This window comes from Mustela nivalis, assembly GCF_964662115.1.
Source record: "Mustela nivalis genome assembly, chromosome: 6".
NCBI classification, from domain to species: domain Eukaryota; kingdom Metazoa; phylum Chordata; class Mammalia; order Carnivora; family Mustelidae; genus Mustela; species Mustela nivalis.
Genome location: NC_139025.1, coordinates 89,170,509 through 89,195,545, shown reverse-complemented (window position 1 = coordinate 89,195,545; position 25,037 = coordinate 89,170,509). Strand labels below are relative to the sequence as shown.

Genomic DNA, 25,037 nt, shown 5'->3' with positions numbered 1-25,037 from the left:
AACTCACTTCCTGTTTCTACCCTAAGCACTTCTATAGGAAACATGATGTATCTTTCGCTTTGTGTTACTGTTAAAAGTGTCTGCATTTCTGTGTGTCCCCTTATCTCTGTCCTGAGTTCTTGAGGTCAGAACCACAAAATAGTAGAATAAAAAGGTCTTGAGATAGAACTATGGTGTGGAATCCAGCTTATGTAGATGAGAAAACAGAGACTCCTAGGCTTAAGGAACATACGCCCAGTCACAGAAACAGGAAACAGGAAGAGAAGGGATAGCCACATGCTCTCCTGACACTTAGTGAAGGTTTTTCCCACTTCAACGTTTACATTTCTCACTGAAGTATCTTCGCCCTTTCTTTTTTGGTAATGGTACCCTGATTTTCTTTAGGAATGTGTTCAGGGGTGGCCAGCGGACCAGGCTTAGTCAATCAGTATAGTCAGTCATTCTGGCTGCGTTGAGAATGAAACCCAAGTTAGGTTAATAGGAGTCAGTTGGACTGTCTGTCAAAGGCATTCTCTTTTCACAGGGGTAACTCAGTCAGTAGAATGTGTGCCTGGAGTTGCTGATGCCATTGTTGTCACCGAAATAGAAAAGCCAGGCTGAGGACGAAGCCCATGCAGACAAAAGCAGAGCCAATGAAGAATAGATGCCTGACATTATTTCTGCATGTGGATACAGCTCTACCTAAAGCCAGCTCCTTTTATCTTTCAGTTACTTGAGCCAATAAATTAGTCCTGACTCATATACATGGCCGGCTTAGATTACCTGCAGCTTTCTCAGTTTATTCCTTCACCCTTCTGGCTAAAAACGATTATTTGTTATTGATAAAAGAAAAAAGAATAGGAGGAAGGAGAAAGAAGAAGAGGAAAGAAATGAACCTTGTTGCTTTCATCTATGCCTGCAGACTCTGATCAAATATGACAAAAATATTGAGGATTGGGATTTTGAAAAAAGGCTTATCAGAGTTGTGATCCCAATAAATTTAAAAATGACCCAACTTGGAAGACAGATATTTAAGCATGCAATGTATATAAAACCCAGAATTCTTAAAAATCTAAATAAGAAAACCAAAGTATAAGGTAGAATTCTTAGGGTATTTCTTACAATGACTAAACAGAGAGTGAATTTTAGTATGTTTCTTGTGTCAAGTTGCAACTCTTGAAAGAAATGATAGAAATTTGCTAATCAAAATACCTAAGACTCAAAAACCTTACAGAAACCAAAGGCTGTGATAATGCAAAATGACACAACAGCTTTTGCAATCATCCCGTTAATTTAGGGTTATTTTATTTCAGTAAAATTCCCAGCTGCCAGAAGAGAGTACATTTTACAACATGCCCTTCAATTTCCATGATCCTGTCATGTCCATCATGGCCAGTCCAAACACTGGATCCAATGGAAAATCCTCTCCAGCCAGAAGTAGTCACTCTCCCTAAAAATTTCAGTGTTTTCTCTCCTCTCTTGTGTATTTGACCTACACTGTTTTTTATGTATATTGTGTACTTCTGTTATATCCTTCACTGCACTGTAAATCATTTGAGGACAGAGGTCAAGATTAAGAGCACTTAGCCCAGTGTATCCCACATAATAGGTGCTCAATACATCCTTGTGTGTGATGTATTGCTTCTGAGATTTATAATGTTTCCTTCTAGAAAGGACTGATGGTGCTACATATATGAAGCATAAATACCCAGATAAAAATGGAAAGATTGAGTCAGTCACTTAACTGTTTTGCCGACACAATGTTGGATATTTGAAAACATCTACTAAATTTTTCACTTTTCATCCAGATGTTTGGTGTCATGGAAACCCAGATTTCAGAGTTAGATCAGTGAGTTGGGTTTTGTTTGGTTTGGGTTTTTTTTTTTTTTTTTTTTAAATGCCTCATGTATACTTGGGATGAAGAAAATGTGGCTATTTCAGGAGATTCATTTCCATTTGAGTTCACATGGAAGTAAATAGATTGAACTAGAATAATCACATCTTTTAAAATTCAGGAAAAGGTTTGAAAGTTTTTTTTTAATAATAGCCAGATCCTAAGAGATTAACATGTTTGGTTGATATTTAGAGCCATGGTAGGAAGGCCTCATTAAAAAGGGCAAAAAGAAAAGCACTTGCTCTCTCTCTGGTAGATAAGCTAATGGAATACTGAGGGAGCCGGATGGATTATCATCCAGAGATTTTAAGAACAGTTATTAAATTTATTATTATCAAGATATAGATACAATAAAAAAATGAAGAAGGAATTTCTTATGAAACCAAAATTAATGACTGAAAGAAAAAAAAATAAGTGTCTTGGGACAAAGAAGTAACAGCTCTTGCAAGAGGAAATGTTAGATAGACATATTTTAATGGTATAGAGGGAGTTCATATGGGCAGGAATGATGAAACTGAGTGAAGGTTCGACACCACCAACACCCCTTCCACTTTTTAATATTTTTCCTTAATTTTTCTTTTTTTTTTTTTTAAGATTTTATTTATTTATTTAACAGACAGAGATCACAAGTAGGCAGAGAGGCAGGTAGAGAGAGAGGAGGGGAAGCAGGCTCCCTGCTGAACAGAGAGCCCGACTCGGGCCTTGATCCCCGGACCCTGGGATCATGACCTTGGCTGAAGGCAGAGGCTTAACCCACTGAGCCACCCAGGTGCCCCTAATTTTTCTTATTTTTAAAGATTTTTATTTTTATGTTATCTCTACACCCAATCTGGAGCTTGAATTTACAACCTCCAAATCAAGAGTTGCCTTGCTCTCCTGACTCAGCCAGCCAGGTGCCACTTCCTACTGCACCAGCCTTCCCCACGCCCCCGGCCCGGCTCAGTCTACTTCTAAATTTCCAAAAAGATATAAGGAGTATTAGAAAAACATTTCTAGATAGGGGTCAGAATTTTAAGCAAAATGGATATAATTATTTTCCTATTGACTGAGACTTTAAAGCTGAGCTCAGTCTTGTTTTGAAAAATAACAGAAATATATTCCTAAGACTAGAGAAAGATAATTTTTATTTAACATTTGTTAGGACGCTCCCATGAGCTGCTTGCCCATGCGTGTTACACTGCCTACATGGCTAATGGGTAATCTTACCAAATGAGCCAAAGGCCACAAATAAGGCCTTGACTCATTTAACAATCATTTCACATTTCCACACTATGACCAAATTAATATTTTATGGGACTACTCAGTTCTATAGCCAGACCACTTTTCCAAAAAATTGAATTTTGTGCTTATTTATTTTATGGATCATTTGTTGAAATAGGTTTCAAAACAGGTTTGGGCTATTTAGATTTTTCAGTGAACTGAAAAAGAAAAACTTAAAGACCCACAGTTTTAGAACTAGACAGGACATCAGAGTTATCTCATTCAAACTTTCTTATTTTGTGTCTAACAAAACTGAGGTCAACTGAGGAGAAAGGGACTTGCCTAAACCTTGTTGGCCTGGTCTCCTCTACATTTTTTTTAAGGCATTCCTGCTTTCTCCAGCAAGAAGAAATTTCACAATTACATAATCTCAAAGAACATTTCGTATGGAATGTCTTATTTCTACCCAAGACTGGTGGATACCAATAGCCAGATTTTATCCTGTAAATTACTTAACATCCATTTCTACATGTTCTTACATCACCTTACACTTCTCCCTCATGCCACGCCACTGCATTGCAAATACCCGCTCATTTGTCTACCTCTCCTATCTGACCCTACTTCCCTTGAGAGCAGAGACCAGCTATTGACTTCCAGAATCTAGTTTGCAGCCCAGCACGCAAGGGGCATCAATAACTGCATGTTGAATTAATCAAACAAATAAATTCTTTGCAACCTAAAAATACTATTTTGAACTGAATGAGAAGTCAGTGGAGGCAAAGATAGCAAATGAGAAGGGAAATTTAAGGAGGGAGACATGCAAAGAGGTAAATAATACCAACATTTCATGGCATCATACGTGAAACAGTGAAAACCAGCTCTTATTTAAAATAAGAGTAAAATTTTATATATGTAGAGAATGGGGTAGAAGTTGGCAAATTCAGATGGTGACAATGAGAAGCTATAGAAAAGAAATAAGTGCTTGGGACTTTTCATTAGCATTTAATATCTCTTCTTGTTAAAGAGGCTAAGGGGTTTCTTTAAAACAAGGATCTGAAGTACGTGGTAGAGAGTTATATAATGTCTAGACAACAGAGATACTTGTATCTAATCTTATGACAACAATCCTACTTAACAGGTCCAGACACAATGCTGCATGAGACTGAGTTAGAAGGAAACGAGGATTTGTGATTAGTCTACTACATTTCTTTAATAACATGAAAAAAGATGGATAAAAAAGTAAGCAAAATAAGTCAATCATAGAAAGACAATTGTCATATGATCTCTCTGATATGAGGAATTTGAGAGGAAGGGTGAGGGGTTTGGCGGGTAGGGAAGGAAAAAATGAAACAAGATGGTTTTGGGAGGGAGACAAAACATAAGAGACTCAATCTCACAAAACAAACTGAAGGTTGCTGGAAGGTGGGAGGGTAGGGATAGGGTGGCTGGGTTATGGACGCTGGGGAAGGGTATGTGCTATGGTGAGTGCTGTGAAATGTAAGCCTGATTATTCACAGACCTGTACCCCTGGGGCAAATAATACATTATATGTTAATAAAAATAATTTAAAAAATAAATAATAAAAATTTAAAAAAGACTTAGGTGTATCTGCTTACTTTTCCCACAACAAGCAAATTCTTAACATATTGAAAATATTAAATTGTAATTAGCTCTAACCATCATTTTAGGTTTAGATTACTTCTAAGCTAACATATTTATTGATAAGAATGCATACTATTTTTAAGTACTATTTTTAAACATTTTTAAATATTATTCCATGCAACTCAAAATAAAAATTGTCACTTACATCCCTGAAAAAAAAGTGGGAGTACATATTAAAGAATCATTAAGCAAGTTTACAAGCTATAAAAAACAATTCTGGTATGTTTAGTCTAATTTTCTTTGCATGGACTACACTATAAATAATTTTGTCGAATTTACCTTAAGAATGTACTGAAAGTCCAATGTGACAAGAGAAAGCTACCATAGATTTAAAGAGGAAGTTGATGTTTAAAGAAACGGAAGGTTATCTTCTTTTTCAAAAAGGTTATTATCTCTAGAGTAAGTAATGGAACTGTTGTGAATATTATCCTCTTGCTCATCTCAGAGTACAGGATAAGAGAATGGGGTTAATGATAAGTTAAAAAGTCATAAAAATAAAAAGAAAGTAGCTCTAAAGGAATGACTTCTTATGATGGGCAGTAGTGGCTAAAGAGGGGAACCTTAGTAGCAAATGACCATTTCTTGCACCAGATGATGAAGGTTTCAGTCAGGTGCCAATGAGGAATCAGACCTCCTGAACAAGAGTTAATTCTTTCATTTTATAGTGCATCAAGATAAAAACACTAATGTATAGAACAGTGGCATTAGAAACTTGGTTCAGAGGTTTCAAACTGGCTTCTTTTTGTTATACACAGCTGCTTTTTGCATATAAATGAGCACTGGATACAACTATACATGTAGATGAATACTCTGAAAAGGTGGGGGGCAGGCGGGCTAAAAGAAAAAACAAACAACCCTGAGTTTTTTCCTGTTTAATTATAATCCCATGTTCTTTTTTTTTTTTTTTTAAAGATTTTATTTATTTATTTGACAGAGATCACAGTAGTCAGAGAGGCAGGCAGAGAGAGAGGCGGGGAAGCAGGCTCCTGGCTGAGCAGAGAACCTGATGCAGGGCTCCATCCCAGGACCTGGGATCATGACCTAAGCCAAAGGCAGAGGCTTTAACCCACTGAGACACCCAGGAGCCCCTATAATCCCATGTTCTTAAAATGTTTTAGAATTTATATGATTTTTAAAAACATGGGAGAGGGTGCCTGGGTGGCTCAGTGGGTTAAGCCATCAGCTCAGGTCATGATCTCAGGGTCCTAGAATCGAGCCCCGCATCAGGCTTTCTGCTCAGCCAGGAGCCTGCTTCCCCGCCTCTCTCTCTCTGCCTGCCTCTCTGACTACTGTGATCTCTCTCTTCAAATAAATAAATCAAATCTTAAAGACAAGGGGGAGAGAAAGGTCATTATCAATCCAGGGAATATGAAAATGTCAAAGATATTACCCAAGTGTTTACCATAGTTATCCACTGGTACTAGTAAATAAAGCCAAGCAACTCCTACCATAGCAAAAAAACTATTAATGAGCCATCAAAAAAACAGGTCAGTTATCAGTATTTATTTTGGAATTTCCCATAGTTTTATCTTATCAAGTTGTTTTTCCTTCCCCCTTTTAAAGCAGCCTGTTTAGTGAAAGTTGACTGAATCAAGATACGGACAGAACGAGGTACTGTCACAACACTGGTCTGTCTTTGCGCATATATTGCCCATGACTGTTTCACCTAAACACACAATTACTTTACATATAAAGTGTTTCTAAAGCAGATGAAAACAATCACTTTGTGAGTGTCCAATTTGTCTTCAGAACGTCAAGTCATCAGTAACTAGAGCACTTTTAAAATGTCTTTCAACATACTTATGAATATGTTTCTTCCGGTAATTATAGAAGATTATCAACTATCTAATCTATGTCCTCACCAAACAAGATGAGAAAATATATATGGTACATAAAAATACACATTTTCATGACTCTGGATATTTATTGACTAAACATTTACTCATTTAAGATAGAAGTGATTAAATACTGAAATAGCAAACCATTTGATAGGATTTTGCCTTTTACCACCATAATTAAATGTTATGCTGAGTAAATCCAAACGAATTAAACACTTGTGGACTAAAAGAAAACTCAAACACACACACACAAAAAGTTTTCATTACAAAAGAATAAGAATATATGCTAATATATATTTATAACTTACTTAAATATTACATGTGGCTACTTTCTTCCTAACTTAGACAGCAAATCAGAAAATATTGAGGAAAAGGACTCAATGGACATGCATCCCAGTCAGTCAATTGTCCCCACCGCGCTTCAGGCCGAGGTTTCAACAGACCTCACCAAAATGCTCTCTCAAATGGGACAGACCTTGGAAACCATGATGTTCACGTTTCACGAGTTTGCTGGGGATAAACGCTACTTAACAGAGGAGCACCCGAGAGTCCTCATGGAAAAGGAGTCCCCTGGATTTTTGGAAAATCAAAAAGATCCTCTGGCCGTGGACAAAATAATGAAGGGACCTCGACCTGCGCCTAGATGGCAAAGTGGGCTTCCAGAGCTGCTTCTCTTTATCTCAGGGCTCACCATCACATGCAATGACTATTTTGTAATACACATGAAGCAGAAGGGAAAGGCATAGGCAACAATGAGCAACACTCCCGCCCACTGAGAGTTCTCTAGAAGGGTCTCTTAAGAATCTGTCCTACAGCATCCCCCAGTATAAATTCCACGGTACACTGGGACCCTCAGAAATTGTGCAAGTAAAATCCAACCCCCATTTGAGAAGCAGAGAAAGAAAAGTCAGATAAGCTTTTGATTTTTATATTGCTTGCATCCTCTTGCCCTCAGTAAACAAATTCCTTTTCTAGTTTCTCAAAACAAAGAAAAGAAAAATTGAGAAAAGGTTACTCTTGCCGTGGGTAGCCAAGCTGACCTCAGTAGGAAGTGTTTTTATAATTACCTTTCTACCATGTTTCATCAGCTTACCAGGTTGGATAAAACAGTGGAATAATGGGAGCATATTAAAAATATGAATATGTGTATAAATTGGCTATATATTTTCTAACCTAGTAAGTGAAAAGATATTATAGAAAGCGATAGCTACCTCTTAGTCCTCCTAATTTGTATATTAGAAATTGATGACCTATCTTTACATTCTTAGAAACAAATAATCTGGGGTACCTGGGTGGCTCAGTCATTAAGCATCTGCCTTTGGCTCAGGTCATGATCCCAGAGTCCTGGGATAGAGCCCCACATCAGGCTCCCTGATCTGCAGGAAGCCTGCTTCTCCCTCTCCCACTCCCCCTGCTTGTGTTCCCTCTCTCGCTGTCTCTCTCTCTCTGTGTAAATAAATAAATAAAATCTAAAAAAAAAAAGAAACAAATAATTCTATTTTTTGCACAAAAATATTCCTTACTAGGATTTAAGAAGCCTTGAAAATGGTTGTCTCCACAAAAACTGGACTTTAAAAGGACAACCCTTTAATGTAGCTGAATAAAACTAGTATGAATCAGTATGGCCAGCTTGTGTTCTAATTAGTTGAGCATCCTTTCTGATTGTTGACTGGTCAACAGTTTAGATATTGCTTCTGACTTTTCTACATGATGGACAAAGCCCTTTAACATTTCTGATATATGCTTGCTAGGTTGTATCTTTGGTAGATGAACTCAAGTTTGACACATATTCCTCTATAATATATAGAGCATAAATACTTTAATTTTTTAAATTTATTTAAGAGCATAAGCATAAATATTTTAGCACAAGGTGAGTTGACCAGAGGCTTTCATTCGGGGTAGTTTCGGGTAAAGTCTGAAGGTATCTGCACTACTCATGTGTTCCAGACGAAATCATATGCATTATTTAAATATCTAAAAAATTTAAATACTCTTATTTGAGTAATTGGAAATATACCCTCATAGCAACATAAGCTGAGTGGGTTTAGTTTTCTAAGAAGTTGAAACACTTAAGGATTGCCACATGGCAAGAAATAAGCCACAAATGGCCTTTAGATTCTAGCAGAAAATCATTAAGAAAATCCAAGGTATGTATATATATATATATATATATATATATATATATATATATATATCATCAAACTGTTGATTAAACTTTATCTAAATAAGAATATTTTCTTGGGGTGCCTGGGTGGCTCAGTGGGTTGGGTCTCTGCCTCCGGCTCAGGTCATGATCTCAGGGTCCTGGGATGGAGCCCTGCATCGGGCTCTCTGCTCAGCGGGGAGCCTGCTTCTCCATTCCCCGTCTGCTGCTCTGCCTACTTGTGATCTCTCTGTCCAATAAATAAATAAAATCTTAAAAAAACAAGAATATTTTCTTAAGAAAAGAGAGAAGAGAGGGCAAAAGGTAAATAGGAAGAACCAAAAATGATCTCAAAGAGGTCAAAAGTATGGATAGAAATCACCATCCAACTGACAACCCTGCTTCCCCATGTCAGATCATGACTTGGTTTTGGCCCGGATATTGGAGAAATCTAGACTTGCAAACTCTCCTCCTTTGAACAGTGCTAGCTGACAATCAGTATCCATTTAGTATCAAGTCTGACCTGGCAGAGACTAAACAAAAGAATTTTCAATTCAGCTATTTGGACATTTAAAATTTTCATTGAGTGTACACTACAAGAGAGAAATTCTGGCAGAAAAAATGTTTATACATTTTTATATCACTGCTTTATAAGGCCTTCATCTTTTTCCTAGCCCACCCAGCCAATTTTATATGGCCTTAAAATACTGTTATAAAAAATGTATAAACCTATGTGCAATTTTATCCAAGTGATATTTGTACCGTTCTAGAAACAATAATGGATAGCTGTCAGGTTCTGGATTAGAGATATAAGAAGTCAGGTATCTAGAGCAATGGAGAAATAGAGATTGAGACTGGTATTTTGACATTTCCCGGGTTATGTTCTCTTTTCTCTTCCTTGAGCTCTTTGAATACATTCTCCCTTTTCATTTTTAAGTGACTGATGTGCTGCCAATGTTACAGAACCTAGATTCACTCCCTGGAGACATTACTTTTTTTTTTAAACTCCTTGGACATTTGGGAATACAATTTATAGCAAGTAGATATACTGTAAATTGAATTGCTAAGGGAGTTTGCTCTTTGCTTAAGTAAGTTCTTTCATAAGATAAATAATGTCCTTACAAAGCAATTAATACCACCAGTGGAGCAATGCTCCTCTAACTTTATGAACAAATTTAGATGTTTACAAGAAACACCGTATGAAAACTTCTGATGGATTTATTAATAAGAACTTGGATTTACACTTGTTTTGTTCACTGCTGTATGCCTAGCTTGTAGAAAAGTACTTGGGAGAGTAGTATAAGCTCAATAAATAACTGGGAAATGAATAAATGAATGAACACTTTCAAGGCCTGACCTGAGACAAAAGTACGGAGTCTCATTTCAAGTGCACAAGGGAAGCAGGAGTAATACCAGTGTTTAGGCTTTTTCCTTCTCACATGAGTAGTTAGAACCACTCAGTTGGGAGGAGGCTAATGGCAAGGGGATGGGAAGTTTCTGCATGTTACAGATTTAAAAGCATACTCTCCATCAATTTGTTTACACTATTGAAAATCAAAATTGTTTTTTTTTCCACAAGGAATTATATATTTTTAGGCCCATATTGACTAAGATATAGGGGGGAAAAACCCATAGAAAGCCCCACAGAACTTCTAACAATAGTCTAGGCATAAGTATGTGACTGTCATACTAAGGCAGTAACAGTTTCCATGATTTAATACCCTAGCGGATAAACATTTATATTTAAAGTGTAGATACATTTTGGAAACACTCAACTGACTCAGGAAACACATGTGCTTCGATGCCATCGGGTCATACTTCAGGTGGAGCCCCGGGAAATTTTTTGGAAAGTACTGGGAGAAATAGGTTGGAAGGAGGGAGAGAGAGCACATAAATCCATTAGCAATTGCATTTATAGCTCTCCCCATCTGTCATTTTCAAAGCATTTTTCTAATATTAGCCGCTGAAGTTGTAAGTACACATGGCTCGCATCCATTGTCTCCTCTCACTTGGTAAAGACAAAGAAGGGAACGCAGAAAGCGTAAGTGACTTATCACTCGTTCTGACCCAGGTGAAAATAAATGCAAAGACTTAAGCCACAAGTTCGCAATTTCCTTCCTTGTGCTGAAAATCTGAGGCCAACTTTTTCCGTAGGAATGACTTTTTGCCTTTTAACAGCATCTTCACTCCTACTCTGCACATCAATTAGGGAGAAAGCATGGGATATGAAAACATGGTTGGAGTTACCTATGATAATCCATTGCATTGTAGATTTGATTATGCCAATTTAAGGCAAGAAAGGCCAACTTAGAGAAAAAAAGAATCATGGGATGTAAGCAAGACTTGATGAATTGTATGAGGTCTACAGCTGCCATCAAAATCACGTAACACAATGGATTTCTATGGTCTTTGTTTTAGTTTTACCAAAGCAAAGTGATTCAGTCGTTTTAACTAAACTCATACCTCCCTATCTCCCCGGAACATAAATGATATTACATAGTCTGCTCTCAGCGGAGACAAAAGTGGCCTGTATCGTTTAACAAAATTGTCTGAAGAAATTAATAGCTGTATGACGGTCCTAAATAGTTCTATCATTAGATCAGTCATTTTAAACTTTAAAATAGGTATGTGCCTCCCACTGGAATGTACACTTGAAAAAGACAACTAGAAAACTTTAACTGAATGAGTCTTGCCCCTACTCAGGCTATACCTACACATGTGCAAGAGAGCTGGGAATCTGGAACCTTCTAGTGACTAAAGTCTGCAACATGCTTCTAGAATGACCAATAGACTAACTAGTCACTCAAATGAGGAAAAGGTTTGGCAAGTCCAAGGGGAAAAGAAGCTTACAATTATTCACCCACCAAAATTTTTAAAAAAAGAAAGAAAAAAAAAAAAACTTATACAGAAATTCAGGACATATCTCACAAGGGGAAGAAGAAACTAAAAAAATTTAAGAGACAAAGCCAGCCCTTACAAATTAGAATAATATATGCACAAATCTCTAGAGAAACTCTATTATATCACAATTAATGCAGAGCCTGCAATCAAGCCAGGCTAATTTCAATAGATTCCAAGTTTTGAACAGTTCCTAGACTATCCAAGTGGGAATTTGGCCAGGATGCTGGGGTTAATAATTCATTTTGAGAGAGGCTAATTCTTTGGGAAGCAGCCCACTCTGCAGGAGGAAGCATTTGGCCCATGTGAGCAAATTTGCTCTTCAAGATCGCCCTTTATTAGCTCCACAAGACACCTTTCTTTCTTTCTTTCTTTCCTTTTTTTTTTTTTTTTTTTGGAGAGGGGGTGGGGGGGTAGGGGTCAGTTTACTTTCTCATACATGTAGAAATATTTATCATGTTTTCAATAAATATAGAAGACACTCAGAGAAATTCTTCAAGCATATACATTAAATGTTTGGGTTCTTAAAGAACAAATTTTACATCAACTTCCAATTACTACGATCTGAGTACAGGGTTGTCAGAGGAGTAGTGGGCAAATGCACTGCCTCTGGAATCACAGTCCTGGCTTTTCATCTTGGCTCTAAACTGTGAAACTTTGAAGAGGCCACTGAATCACTCTAGGATTCAGATTCTTCACTCCTAAAATAGGAAAACTAATGGTGCCTACTTCATAGGGGTCTTATGAGGTTTAAATAAGTCATTTGTTAATTGAACAAACAATTACTGAGTGCCAGACCCTGTTTGAGGCCCTGAGAATACAGTGGCAAACAGACGAGATAAATCCCTGACCTCATGGAATTTGTATTCTGATAAAAGATATATGCAACCACCACCACCAACAACAACAACAACAACAACAAAACCACACACACAGTCTACCTGGGACTAAGTTTTATAAAGAAAAACTTGATTAAGGTTATCTCTGAAAGGAGATAGAAAGTGACTAGGGATGCTGTTCTTTTATGTAGGGTAGGTCAGTGAGAACATTCTGGAAAGTAACACCTGAGCAGAGACCTAAATAAAGGCTGAGCCGGCCAGGAGGCTGGGAAGCTGGAGATCAGAGTCCTAAAGCAGAGGAAGGGGACTGAGTGCATGTGGAAGGATAGGGCCAGCAAAGCCGCCAATGCCAGACCATCTCAGGTCTTAACGGGTCATCTTAAAGGACTGAAGTACTAACCTAGCATCTGGCACATAATGGAACACATAACATAACGGCAGTTTATTCCAATATTGGGTAAATATAGTCACAGCTCAGAATCTTTTGTTTCCATTGCTCTGCCACGCAGTTGGAAGTATTCTCCTTCTCCGTTAATCCTCTCAGGCTAACATAGCTGATTCCTAACTGACACCATCACACATTTTAAATGCTCATGAATATCACCATTGTTTCTAACCACAAACTTTTCCTGTGCTGTGTGATTATTCAGCATCTTTTTTGTCTGCTAAGGGGTCTTAAAAGTGATGGGTTCTTTCAAGCACTTTGGTCAGGGGAGTGGAGGTACACAAAAATAATGGGACATATTAAGTAAGGAGATGAAGTAATATAGTATCCTTGTTTTCCCCTAGGAACACCCAAATTTGGGTGTTACTTCCTACTTAGCTGTTTTAGAAGGAAATCTTTCACTGTTCTTCATGTCTCTAAATCTGACTATAGTTAAGCCCAACCAGGAGCACCCGCAGGAGATACTGAATGAATCATTCCTACCTTTCCCAAAACTTGAATGGCTCCATGTCATCAACAACCAGAGTCTTAGGGAACCTGGGTAGCTCAGCTGGCAAAGCATCTGACTCTTAATTTTGGCGCAGGTCCTGGTCTCAGGGTTGTGAGATTGAGCCCCATATCGCCTCTATGCTAGGCGTGGAGTCTGCTTAAGATTCTCTCTCTCTCTCCCTCCCTCTGTGCTCTCTCCTCCCTCTCACTCCCCTAAAAAAAACAAACAAACAAACAAAAAAAAAAAAACCCAAAGCCCAAACAAACAAACAACCAGAGTCTTGGCCTGCATTTGAAGGTCTTTCACATTCTGGGCCCAACCTATCTTCCCAAACTTGCATCACACTACTCTAGAACACATACATAAAATCCTGACTGAACCATACTGGCCTCTCTGTCCATTTTATTCCTGTATTATTGCCATCAAAATATTTGCCATCTTGTAGGTAGTTGAGATGCTCTCCCTTATTTTAGGCTCTCTTCTGGTTTTTATATACTTGGAAGCCTATGTTTCTCAGCCCCTCTTCCCCATGAATTGGGCAGGGCCATGCTCCTAGTTCAAGACATGTGAATGTGACTAAGGGGGTACATAGGCTCTTTGGGGGCTAAAGAACTCACTTGCTGATATAAATTCCCCAGGTCCTTTCTCTTGCTGTGGCAATCACGGTACTTGTTGAGATGAGGAGCCACAAAATGGAAGGACCTTTACATGCGACCTTGCATAAGGAAGACAGCTACCTCAGAGAGTAGCATGAACTCCTCAGGGACTTTGTGTGCCAAGAAACAAACACTTATGTTAAGCCATCGAGATTCTGGTGCTCTTTGTCGAGGCAGCATAACACAGCCTATGCTAACTGATATACCATTATTCAAGATCTCCTTTGATCATTACTTTGAAGGAATTCTTCCTCTCTTAAAAAGTCGTATGGAAATAATTTTACTGTTTTTTAGTTGCTGGTAAAATATTGCTTAGTAGGAAGAATCAATGCTACTGAAAAGTCTCTTTGATACACTTGGGAGCTCAGAAATGGAGGTTGAAATGAATCCCACAGGGTTCTGAAGGGCTGACAAGCTGTGTTGAGAGCTGCCTAGAAAAAGAGATGGAGAGATGAGTAAGGTTGTTCAGAGGGGACACTTGGAGATGAGCTGGGTATAAAAAGAATTTTTCAAGTGACACTTGTGCTATGTGATGCAACAATTTCCCATGTCACAGCAAAACTTTAATAAAATTAGAAAATGCAAAAACTCCTCAGGTGGTTTGATTTCTTCAAGAAGCTGATGAAGGGCCTGAATTTTGCACCAAGATCGTGTAGGGTTAAAACAGTCATTTGAGTGGTCAAAGGAATCAGCTGATATCTGGGTCACACTTCACTTATTAATGAAGCAAACAGGAGAGATCATGTAACCGTCTTGGATTATAGATACTGGGGGGCCTTGACTCCCCAGTAAGAGGAAGATTCTCAGCAAGAGGAACTATATTTCACACATCTCTTTATTCCTGCAGGTGCTTAACCCCAAACTTTAGAGTGGAGGACCCCAGTAAAAATGGACCACGTGAACAGATGACTGCTGCAGATCAAAACTAGTCCCTTCATTTTGCTTTCTCATACCAAAATGTATAACTTACTCTTCTACTTTACTTTTCTGCTAGAAACATTCTCAGAATATTCTATGATATTTTGATGATTTTTAGCTTGTAAGTGGTAGCAAATGTTTTAAGTCCTTACCAGTACAACCTTGCTAATTAGACACTGTTCCATTTATTCTCTTAATCTGCACTCTTAGCTGCATTTAATGATCTGAATTTTGTCAGCATGAAGAGAAAGAGCTTCCACAAAGGGTGAGAATTGGGAGGAAATGTAGATAAAAATGAATTTCACTATCTCACTTCCAGTTTATCTTCTCTGCCATCAACATTAAAGTCCTGTTTTTGTCTCTTCAGAAAACCACATGACATTTGAGAATCTTCTCCTCTACTGCACAAATTTCAGAACCATCTGGAATACCTTCCTCCCTTCCTTCTCTCCACCTCCCTGATCGTCCATCCTTTTCTTCCAATACGAAAGTGTTTTTTTCCTTATTTGGCTTACTCTTCTTGTGCTTCTAAGCTCTTTAATTTTATCTTAATTCTCTGGCTACTTTGGTATCATTTCTGTGAAGCCAAACTCACACGTACACAGGAGAGTTTGCAATAAATAATACTTGGAGATAAATCATCTGTGGTATACATCAAAATCAACTTTTCTGGTTTTTAATTCTAAATATTAATGAGAAGTTAAAAGGGCAAAGACTGTCAAGCTGGTACATCCCAGTATATGAAGAGAGCTAACATAACACATATGTAACTATTTTTAAGTATGATTGGGCTCTCCATCAGGAAGACTTCTATATGCATAAAAATTAGTAGATTAAACTCACACCTATAATCTTTGAAGATCTTCTCATAATGAAACCAGTTTCTTATGACATAATACTTGAGGAGAACATTTGTTCATTTGGCCTATTTTTGCAAAAAAAAAAAAAAGTATAGATAAAAAAATGATACGTGGCCCTCTCCATGTATTTCTTTTACTTGCTAGAGCTGATGAATTTAAGATTATTGGCAGAGACTATAATAATAATTTACATATATACCCAGTCAATTTTATAAAGAATGAACTCCCGGTTAAAATCCTGGTATATAATAATGGCTTCATTTCAAAGAGGAAACACGTGTGAGTGTGTCTGTCACACACACGCATGCACACACATGCACACATGTCACACACACACATGTGGACACATGCACACATACTCGCTGCCGTGAATTAGAGATGCTCACAATTTAACAAATACGTATTTCAACATGCCCTTTGCTACTCCAATTAGTGGCAGCATCTGCATGACTGTCCCCAACCTAGTGCAAGGAAAGTGATTCCTTGCCCAGACAAGGGGCTTCTGACACTTGTCTTTATTGCCCCGTCATAAATTCATAAAGGGATGTCTGCTGTAACCAGTTGGCAAGTTCACTGCATAAACATCAACACCAACTTAATGACTTGTGTACACATCGTAAACTAGAGAATCTTTATACAAAGAAATCAGATAAATCAAACATGAGCTGAGGCTTGGGGAAAGCAATTAAAGCCTTAAGTTAAGGTGGCTGGAGGAGGGCACTGAATCACATCAGAGCAGATAATAGAAAATGTGTTAACGCCACTACAGTATGTGTAATTAAATTAATTAGTAATATTAAATGTGTTTAAAGGAACATCTCATCAACAGATAAGAGAAATAGACAAGAGCAGATAAATAGATAAGAAACATTTAAAAATTTAAATTTCCCATTTTGTGTGTTCAAAGATGGGCCAACAACAACAACAAACCCCCCAAAACAAAATACCCTGAAACTTCCTAAGAAGTTGATAAAAATAAAACAGGGAGGGGATGTAAAGTTGATCTACTTGCCTCTGGCTAGTAATGGAAAAAAGGAATAGTCAGAACATAAAAACCTCTTTGGCCCTATTTCATTTCCTATAGCATATTGAAATACTTTGGTGCCAACCCATTTCATTCAAATACCTCAAAGGCTGATAAAAAGTATCTTTAAGGTACATTGTTTTCTGAGCAAGTATTTAGAGTCAATCCCTAAGAAATGCTTAAGCATCACCTGGTAATACAAATTTTAAAATTATTTTTAAAACATCCAAGGAGCTTTTTGCTGAACAAAAATTAGATTGCTTATATGCCAAAGCTCTTCATCAGCTGAAAGCTGGAAGCTAAATTTGGCCATAAGAAACTGGCTTGGAACTTTAGAAGTTCTGGGGCCAGATTCAGCCCTGTATTACTTGCATGGCTTGTTATATAGGGGGGGGAAAAAAGGTCTGTTCCAGTGATAGCAAGACTTGCATTTATTCATCTCAAAAGCAATAAGATCTTAGAACGGAGCCTCCATAACACAAAATGCTTTTAAGTTCTCCCTGAGGGGAATACAATATACGCAATTTATGTAAAAAGAAGAAAAATAAAAGCTAAGTATTCCAGTTAAGGGTCAGCAATCAATATTTCTTTAACAGCCTAAGCAACATGCATTACTCTTAATACAAATACTTAGGAGACTTTACATTCTCCATAAAGGGGGATTTCCACCTAACTGGGGTTGAAAGTGACAGAATATGCTCTCCCAACTTAGTTTCTATTACTGAAAGATGAAAAACATATTTGGACAGCACTTCGTGGATCCTGTCATCCTTGGTTTAAACTTCTTACCTAAATGTCCTAAATGTTTAAACTTCTTACCTAAATGTCCTAAGCAACAGGTAACTACCTTTTAATACATTTCAATGGAATATGACAAAGACATTACAACATCAATATGAAAACCATACAGAAACAGGAAAAAAAACCTGAACACAAAACTTATTGTACTGAGATCATGAGAATATGGCTTTCCTGGGGGGGCGGGGTGCCCGATTTTTTTCATGGTGCTGCATGATGTTGTCAAGGAGAAGTTTTTAAAAAGTAAACCTTCTATTCATTTCAGCAGCACAGAAAAGTTATGATAAGATATTGTAGGTAGATAATGGACCTAAGAAATCAAGTATAAGTAAAAGGACTGAATTTTTAAAAGCATATATACCCTAATTAGTTTCTGAGCATTCACTTTGGCCCTCAGCCAATCTATTCTCCATTCTGGAGTCAGAATCATCACTGCAAAGTACAGATTTGATCTTGTCACTCTGCAGCTTGACATACTTCAGTGGATTTCCATTGCTTTCAGGCTAAAGATAAAATCCTTTTCCAGTGCCTGAAAGGAACCAGATGAGCTGAGTGGGAGCCTCCAGAGTCATATTGTTCTATCATCTAGCATCTCCCCTCCATCCATACAACCCTTCCATTTCCACAACTCTAAATGCTTTCTCCTGCCACAGGACCTTTGCACATACTGTCTCTGACTTCTTTCCTTGTGACCTGTCCTTCACCCCTCTAATGCAACATCTTCTTACTTCACATCTACTATTAATCGTTACTGACCTTTTTGATCAGGTCAATTCCCTCTTAACATATTCTTTCAAAGCTCCCTAATTTCTCCTTAGGGCACTTTCCCAACTGTCCTTTTACCAGTCTATGAGCACCACAAGGGCAACACTTGCATCTATTCTTTTTATCCACCATTATATCTTCAGTGCCTGTCACAGAGGGTGGTTCATAAAGGAAGTGCTTGATTAATACCTGTGGGATGAATGAGTGAGTGAATGAATGTCAAGGTATAATTAAGCTTCTTAAAAAAGCCCACAAAAGCAACCTTAAGGCCTTTCTAGGCAGCTTGAAATGAACTAATAATTCAGAGACTATATCAATACAGGCACTGCTCGATGGCTAGGATTGAATGATTCCATTGTGGTTGGTGAGGCCCAGCTGAAGCATTAAAGAAGGACCATCAAAGAGCCCTTCTGCTACTCACCAGCTCCTTAAAAAGTGGCACAGGGGCACACCGGCTGGATCTTTTGCTTGCGCATGGCTGTCTTCCATACTTAGCCAAGCTGACTCAGAAGTTAAACCCCTTAGAAGGATGAGTTATCCACTTACTGGGTTTTTAAATAAAGAAGCCTATTAATTTTTCTTCACATTTGGAGTAAGTAACCAAACAGTGGTCATCTGCAAAGAACTTCTAATTTCTCCCTCCATCTGTATATGCTTTCGTGATGACTATTTTTAAAAATTCATTTATTAGTCCTGTGCCTTTTAAAACTTTTTTTCTTCCTGTTCTTTCCTTCTCTCAGTGATGTGTTGCCATATGGCCTAAGGAGCCCCAGGGACGTTACCCGCCACCATCATTTCTCCTGGTTTCCAAATGACCTTAATTTTACTAAGGTTTAAGATTCAAGTGTATAACAACCTCTCTTTCTTTCCAAAGCAGAATTTAGAGGACTCCGTTTCTGCCTGCTGCTCCCCTTGCTTGTGCGCTCTCAGTCAAATAAATAAATAAAATCTTCACACAAAAAAAAAACCCCAAAAAACAAAACGGGTTTCTTTGCATGGGTTATGAGTTTTCTTTAGATCTAGTAGATAGTAGATCTATAAGTATAGATAGATAAGTATCTAGTAGATACTTAGATCTCTGTATTCGCATACCTGCTTTGTCCTTGCTAATAAACACCAATAAAACTCTAGGAAGACGGCTTCTGTTTCCACCAAATCTGTTTGCTCATCTATAGAATAGAATAAAAATACCCTACAGGTCATTAGGAGAATTGGGAGGATGAACGGAGTGATGATGATTTAAAAAGCTAAGGGACACCTGGGTGGCTCAGTCATTTAAGCATCCGACTCTTGATTTCAGCTCAGTTCTTGATCTCAGGGTTCTGAATTCAGAGTTGTGAGATCAAACCCTGTATCAGGTTCCAGACCAGGTGTAGAGCCTGCTTAAGATTCTCTCTCTCCCTCTCCCTCTGCCCTTCCCACCTCCCTCTTAAAAAAAAAAAAAGTTAAAAATGGTAACCATATTTTGATTTAAAAAAAAAACCCCTAGGGCGCCTGGGTGGCTCAGTGGGTTAAGCCGCTGCCTTCGGCTCAGGTCATGATCTCAGGGTCCTGGGATTGAGTCCCGCATGGGGCTCTCTGCTCAGCAGGGAGCCTGCTTCTCTCTCTCTCTCTCTCTCTCTTTGCCTCTCCATCTACTTGTGATCTCTGTCAAAAAAATAAAATCTTAAAAAAAATAATAATAAATAAAAAATAAAAAAAAACCCTAAAAACAAATAATTGTTCTCTTATTCTTTTAAAAACACTGGTGTTCTATTCGAAAACTTTGTGAGATATATAAATCCACTAGTTTCTAAAACTGTTTGCAGTTTATATATGATATGCCTCGTTGTCCATAGCTCCCCAATAGAATTTATAATTACATATTTCTAAACATTTAATTTAGCAATATTTTTATTATTATTTTTTAAGATTTTATTTGTTCATTTGCCAGAGAGAGAGCACAAGCAGAGAGAGAGGGAGAAGCAGGCTCCCCACTGAGCAAGCCCGACATAGGGCTCGATCCAGGACCCTGGGATCATGACCTGAGCCAAAGGCAGAGGCTTAGGCAACGGAACCACCCAGGCATCCCTTAGTTTAGCAGTGTTTTTGCATCAATTCTCTTTCTCACTGTTGTCCAAATGAGAGCATTTTTTTTTATCTTTGCCTTTGAAGTCATTTTAACATAAATCAGTCTCATTTCCATTTCCTAGAAAGTTGGAGAATGTCACCCAAATTTCTGCTAAGGATGAACTCTTGTCTTATTTTGTATCATGAAGTGCCCATTCTTCACGATTAAGAAATAATAATAATACATTAGGGAGAATATCAAGTCTACAATGTTATGTTTTAAAATACCAAATATCATGTTGATACAAAACAACAGATTTCAGAATTGTAAACATTTATATTTCAAGTTTTACCTGTTTCACTTGCTACGTGTTTTCTTTCTATCTAGCCACAGATGTGGGGTTCAGGAAGGTCAATGAGTCCACCTATTTTATTTGTAATATTTTTTATACTTATATTCCAAAATCAAATTATTTATATTCTGAAAATTAAGTCATTTTATATATACCAACAGCTCAATGATTCCCTATATTTTCCTTAATTCTTAAAGCATTTCAGAGCTGTGACATACCCTAACATCATCTAAAAATATGAAAAATAGAAACAAAAAAGGTCATTTCCCAAACAGTAGGTATTCATCATGTTGAAATAAGATCTCGCCCTCTAGGTCTGACCCTCACCTCGCCTCAGACTTCCTGGATTCTTACACAAGAATCACAGCCTTGGCACACAAGGGTTAACATAGCTCATAAGCTAAATTCAGGATTAAATGGACAGGGCATGAAGAACAAGGACCTCCTGGTTAAATCTCCATTCCACGTGTGGTCAAGAACAAATGGAACAGTCTTTCCCTGTCTCTGGCCTTTCTTGATCTTTGGGGTGAGAAAGTAATGGACTGTGGTATAGTCACAACCACCAGAATTTCTCTTGGCACGTTTTGTGTGCCAATCACAGAGAAATGCTTCCTTATATTCCTGGTAAGACGTGCCCAGAAGAGAAGAGTCAGGCTCGTATTTTCCCCAAAGATTAAAATATCAAGAGATGGGAAATCCCTCCCCTATCCATAGAACGACCTTATTATCGAGACTAAGGCAAGCACCTGGGGAATTAAGAGCTGACATACCTCATTTTAAACATCTACCATATGTTCACAGAAAATAGAGCCACGTTACTTATCACTTTCTGTTTTTCTTTCATTGGTTTATGTTTTGCTTTGAATAAAAACTGCATGAAAACACAGTCTTACATTACCAGGTAGGCTGCTCCTCCATGGAATAGCTCAATAACATTTTTAGTGTTTTATTTATGCAAACAAAAGAGCTCCTCAAATCAGCACGGGTTGAACTGCTTGGAGAGTGCTGTCTGAATTTCAGTCAACTGAAGCTTTTTCCTAACACCGTTCAGGTGCAGACACTCCCCCCAAAGGCCCAGGATTGCTTTTTTCCCCTTCTTGTTTTTTTTCTACAAATCACATAGCAGTGTTTCAGCGCTCTTTAAATTTATTCAAAATAGAATCGGGAAATTTCTGAAGGCAAGTCGCAAGTCCATGGGTGCACCAAAAAAATGAGTTTTTTTTTTTTCTCCAAGTGTTCCCTGCTTTTACTGAACGCCTTACCGTGCGTCACGGGCTCTGCACACACGCAGTTCCTCCTCTCGAGACAACGCTGTGAGATTAGCATGAGCAGCTCCATCTCAGGCTGAGCTTCCGAGAGGGTAAGTTATCTGCCTAAGGTCACCCAGCTAGAGAGTGGTAGAGCTGGGAATCCAACTGTGGTTCTCTTTTTTGTTTTTTGTTTTTTAAATTTCCAACTGTTTATCGTTTTGGCTGGTTCACAACAGAGAGGATACTCACAGGCACCTCCACGCCCAGGCTGAGTTTCAAGGTGACAGAATGTGAATACAAGTGGGTGAGAGTGGCTTCTTCTGGACATGATCCTATCCAGGGGTCTATGCTAACACATATGTGTCATCTAGAAACACTGGACCTTATACACTGTGACACACCACAGCTGATGGAGACGGAAGGCACTATGCCTCTGGGTCAAGAAACTGGACAGAAAACAGTAGATCAGATGATTGAGACTCAATTTCTCCATAGTTTTGCTGGGAGTCATTAATTTTTATTTCTTCATCTTTTAGTATGATTAGTGGGGACATGCAATTTAACCCAGTGTTTATGGACCACCAATGACCAGCAAGCATGATGCTTGCATGGGATATAAAGAGGAGTAAAACCACGACCCGTGACCCTAAAAACTTTAAAGTTCAGATGGAACTTTTAAGGAATGGCAAGTATACAAATGACAACCCAATAACAGAATCTTAGAACCAAAATTCAGCTCATGAAAAAGATTTTTTAAGAATCTTTCATATAGTTATTTAAACCCAGGTTCCTAATGGCATCAATATTAAAGGATTTAAATAAATCAAATTCATGAAATAGACAGCAACAAATGAGATATTCTGAAACATAATTAAAAAAAAAATCCCATTGATTAGAAGGAAGAGGGAAGTAGGGTAGCAAAATGTTTAAAAGCATAGATTTTGAATCAGATGGAATCTAATTCAAGCTCGTAGCTATACTGACTACACCCATTACTTTGCCTCCTCTTGGGCTCCTCATCTATTAGAAGGAATAATAAGCAATATCCTGTGTCATAGAGTTGTCATATTTCAGAAGGTAATCACTGCAATGAACAACTTACTAGCATGGTCAACTCATCATAGCAATAGACATCAACTCATAATATTAAATATCCACAAAAGCAGGATCTTTTTCTTGGGGAATTCCCTGTCCCTAATTCCTGAAGGTAACATCTAGGAGAGCCTGTCTGACCTTTATCCTCTTGAGGGATTTCTGACAATCAGGGCTTCAGTAAACACAGGCAAACCACGAAGTGCTCTGCACATCCAAAGTCTAACGAGAGGGGACCAAGCAGCCCTCATCCAACTCCACTCGCTGCTTGCTTAGCAACTACTAATGTACCAGATTCCTTGCGGAGAGGCAAGGAGGACCCACACTGCAGACGTTACTTCTCTGGCCCTCTAGGAGGGCACATGCTCTCCAAGTCCAAATTGTAACGGGGCACAAATTTTGATAAGCCACTCTCTTTGGGTAGAATCACGCACATCCTCCGTATTTCATAAGATGATACACGACCCACAAAAACTTCGTAACAATTAAGCCACGTTTCTTCTCGGCAATACGAATCTGTTTCCGGTCTACAGGCCAATTTCCTTGGCCTTTATGACAACAACAACAGCGATGAGGATTAACCTTCAGTTAAACGCGTAGTATGTGCCAGAGACGGTGTTGGGTGATTTACATATATTTCTGCTAATCCTCCGAGCGAATCTGTGTTTTACAGATGCAGAATCTGTTGAAGTAACACCTTCAGGAAGGAGCAGAATCTAGATTGGATGAATCCAGGCCAGTCTGGCTCTGGGATCTGGGCTCTTATCACTGTATCACACTAGCATTCCTGTTTCATTCACTAAAGAGTGTTGTTGTTGTCTTTTCTTTCCCCACATTCTTGTTTATTACATGGATCATTTTATTTTGGGAAACTTTAAAAAAAAGTATTATTTATTACCCAAGCAGGAATGCTCATTGTAGAAAACTTTGGAAAGACAAAAAGAAGCAAAGGGAAAACAAATTAAGTCCCAAATAATTCCCTACCCAGAAAAGCCACACCTAATATTTTATGTCATAACCTTCCAAAACATTTTCCAGAAACATATATTTGAATTTATATTATTTTTACCAAAATGGGTTCATGCTGCATGTACTATATTCTATCTGCTTTTTAGAAAATGGCATGAACATCATCTTGTATCAATATACGTCCCCATGATGATTTTTTTTTTTTAATTTTAGGTAACTTAATTGTCTTCTCTATCACAACTAACATTGTGTGAGCTGAAGTCTAGGTCTGAGCAGAAGATCTTAACAAATGTTCATGTAAGTAAAACCCTTTTGGGCCACCTGTTATTATTTTTAATGGCTGCATACCATTCCACAATCGAGTTGTATCACAATCTGTCTAATTTGTTCTTGATTACTAGATAGATTGCTTCCAATGTTACGACTAAAGTAAATAACTGTAATCAATGTCTACTTACATCCTTGCTCATTAATTCATTAACTTTTTAGGAAAATTGCTAGAGGCGGAAATCTGGGGTCAAAAGTACACATTTTCTTAAGGGGGGCTTCTCCAGAAAGGTTTTATCAGTGTGGGCACTGAATGCCCAACATAATTTGAAAGTGCCCCAGCCCCACATCCTTGCCAAAAGCGGCGCTATCAGTCTCTTTGATGTATGCTGATCTGATAGATAAAAACTGGTATCTTATTTTAATTTTTATTTCCTTGAGTACTAGATAGGATACATTTTTTCCTATGGTTACTGATCATTTGCATTTTTCACTAATGAACTACTTAGCGTGGACTTTTATCAGATGCATGTTTAATTCAACTATTTACATTCAGCCATATAATAATTTATATATAGTTACTATACAATTCTATTTTGCATATATCCTCTTTCTTACAGTCTGTTACCTTTTAAAAATTTTTTTATT

General features: G+C 37.9%; 1 protein-coding gene and 1 pseudogene across 8 annotated transcripts in view; one reads left to right on the top strand and one right to left on the bottom strand.

The window, feature by feature from the left end:
• Positions 1-25,037, bottom strand: part of MEIS2 (Meis homeobox 2) — a 207,818-nt gene that overhangs the window by 65,942 nt on the left and 116,839 nt on the right. The gene's annotated exons all lie outside the window — the stretch shown is intronic.
• Positions 7,018-7,319, top strand: LOC309868101 (protein S100-A10 pseudogene; annotated as a pseudogene). Its single transcript has one exon. The product of its transcript is annotated as a protein S100-A10 pseudogene (transcript).